The sequence below is a fragment of the Leiobunum rupestre genome, chromosome 9 (assembly GCF_980474605.1).
Source record: "Leiobunum rupestre chromosome 9, qqLeiRupe1.1.hap1, whole genome shotgun sequence".
Taxonomy (NCBI): Eukaryota; Metazoa; Arthropoda; class Arachnida; order Opiliones; family Sclerosomatidae; genus Leiobunum; species Leiobunum rupestre.
The window spans coordinates 34919314-34922490 of record NC_143392.1 but is presented as its reverse complement, the minus strand read 5'-3'; the positions used below and the strand labels follow the sequence as shown (position 1 = coordinate 34922490).

General features: G+C 40.8%; 1 pseudogene; it reads right to left on the bottom strand.

The window, feature by feature from the left end:
* Positions 1–552: 552 nt before the first annotated feature.
* On the bottom strand, positions 553–1383 carry LOC149927252 (very long chain fatty acid elongase 6 pseudogene; annotated as a pseudogene).
* Positions 1384–3177: the final 1794 nt, after the last annotated feature.

Here is a 3177-nt window from a genome sequence, read left to right as displayed (position 1 = left end):
AGTCTTTTCCCGCCAATTTACATAGTAGTAACAAGTACACACGCATTCGGGGAAGCTACACTCCATTAAAAATTAAAAACCATTCTCCAGACCCCTTTTCGTTTATCTTTGCCCCCTCCAACTTCTAAAACGTTCCTACGCCCCTGGAAGATCGCATAAGGTACCTTCGAATATGGAGCAATAGAATTAAACTGTGGTCCAACCTTCGCAAACTTCGTCTGCTTTTTAAGCATAAAAAGTAAACGTAGATGGTGATTGTCCTGCAGTCCCTATTATACCTAAATCAAGAATGCATTTATTTTTACTTAGGGAGAATGATTTAGTTGAGACGATTTTTAGCGGGGCTCCAAGCCACCCACTCGCTGGTAGAGTAAGCTGCCTCGCCCTAAAAACATCCAATCAGTCGTTCCCTCAAACTTACACCATTCGACGCGATTGAGCAAAATTCGTCCAGGATGCCCGCGGATCGTTTCGACATAGTCATTCTCACCAAGTTTAAAGAAATACATTCTTCCCTGAATTCATTCTTGGTAACGTAACTCGACAATCTTTCTACTCCTTTTTGCGTTTAGCGGACAAATAAGACTTGAAAAAAAGCCTGGAGAACAGGCCAAAATAAATAGCGTACAAAATAACGGCACTCAATCCTGAGTATTGGGTGACGGCACATGGAACTCCTCGGAAGTACATGGCGTAAGCGTAGGCGCTGACCGTCATACCCAAGACCATTTGAGCAATTTGCACCGTGGTGATGGCCATAGCTACCATCCGGGGTAGTTTGTAGTTCAGCGTACGCAAAGCGAAGTAGGTGTACATGATGGCGTGCGTTAGCAGATTCAATGTCGCGAACCAACGGCTAATAGCCGCGAATTCGTGGTACAAAAACCAAGTGAAGATGAGCGTCGCCATGTGATGGAACCAATGCAAAAAGAGCAATTTTTGATGGCGCAAGACGATGAAAGCCGTATCTAAGAGTTCCGGCGCTTTGGACAGCACGAAAAGCCAGTACCACAGAGCCGCCGTCTTGTTTCTGTAGAAAGTGCCGTTGTCGCAGACCGAGTAATGAAATCCCACCGTTACGGTCGCGAAATAAAAGTCCGGAACCAGTCTCAAGAAGGCCACGATGCTGAAGACTGCGAGTAACACGTTCCAGGCGAAGAAGAAGTACCGCACTTGGAGGGGCTTACGATTCGCCATCAACATTTGCCCTCCAAACACTAGTATCAAGTATATAGCACCCAAGTAAACCGACAACGACCAGTTTTGATTCATCCATCGATTTGATCGAACGGGATCAAAGTTTTCTTCGAAACGAAACGCGTACGTGTAAGAAAAATTGGTCATTGGGCCGTTGCTCGGATCTTCGGAGATCGCACTCGTCATGTCGGACAGTCGTCGTCTTTCTGCCCGTAAAACCTTCTCCCGAACATCCGAATTTAGCCTCCGGCCTCCGAGTGAATGTTAGTCACTCCGCCTTTTTGGAAGTTTCACTTATCGAAACTACTAATACGTAAGACGCGTCGAAGGTTAAATAAATGGAAAACACCTCTATTTTATATTAATAACTTCCTTAAGAACAGTGGCGCCTTCGGGGGTAATCGAGGTAATTAAACGGCCGCTTACTTGAAATTTTCGAGGGGCCCAAATTGGAAGAAAGGCAAAGGGCCTATTTTTGTGAACAATTTTCATAAAGGTAATAAAAATATGAATATCATTTAATTGAAAAGCTTATTTTTAATCCTCTTACTCCCATTTTGACTTAGGGGTTCCAAAGGGCATTGTCACACTTCTGACAATTTTGACAGTATTTAAAATTCTGGATTTAATCTGTAATGGGGTGCTTTGGCTATGGACAACCACGGGGTTATTTTCAGGTGATCTCTGCGCCACGTGCCTGCCTGGTTTTGGCGGGAACAATCCTGTATATACAGAGCTACAGTCTGTACTGTCTGTTTTGACGCACAACCCGAGCAACGTTTGTTTTTGTATACTCACTCAAGTTAACAATGTAAATCATATTTATTATAAATAAAACCTGTGCAATTAATTATAACAAGTATTTTTTATTGAAACCGAACCCCTACAACCTGCGGCAGGTCGGGAGAATGAGCTGACCGACGATCATTATCAAAAGAGTGGTTATGAAGACAGTGCAGTGGGAACTGTGGTTAGTTCTAAGAATTTTATACTCACTTTAAAAGACCCTAAAAAATACTTCTTCGTTATGATCAGCTTTCGCTCTTGCTAATATTTTGAAATAGGCCTACCATTAAATGGACAATGCCAATATAATTTCGAGAAAAGCAACTGGTGTGAATATTCGAATGGAAGAAGCTGTACATTATTTTAGGCTTTTAGCAATAGAATTGATGCGGTTATATTAGGTTTAGAAAGTATTGTAGAAGGCGGAATCCACTGAATGCAAAGGTTATATTATCCGGTTTATAATTTTGAACGAAGTTCTCGAAAGAATTAACGTTTTATCAAAGTCCAAAGTTAGTTTATTCCCGAGCTGTTGAATCTTTATGGGATCACTGCCACGAGAAACGATGAATAATTTGGAGAAATTGGGAAATAAGTATCAAAATTGGCCGGAAAAATATCGATTATAGTCCAGATCCCAACGGTAGGGATCTGTTGCCACCACCCTCCTACGCATTGTAACCCGGCCACCTGAATTAAAGGCTTTAAAAGTCGCTCGATGACTTAGGCCTAAGGTGGTGCCTTGGGTATTAGCCTAGCTGATTATTATTATTTTTATTATAATGTCGACGCGTTCTCTAGAAAGCGATCTAGTAGCAACAAGCTCGAAAGGTCAGACGCTGCGTCAAAAATTTGGAAAAATGTAAACTTATTTTATGCAAATTTTTTGTAAATTTCACTCTGAGCTAACCCGAAGGTTAATAAATAGTGCAATTTTATATAAGTTGCTATCGGCATCTGACCCTCAAAATGATAATTTTCTAGATTCCGAAGATGTCCATACATTTTGCTATTTTTTCCAAAGATTTGAATTTGATTTACCCACCTTCCTTTGGATAAAAATCTTAAAATGTTTTCTTTGGAGGACTGCTACAGCTCTTTTCTTGAAATGAAAGAGCAGTTTTTTTTTCTATTCAAATTCTTAAAACTAGTGTTATATGTATTCCAGTGTCAAGGGCACTAAAAATAAATAAA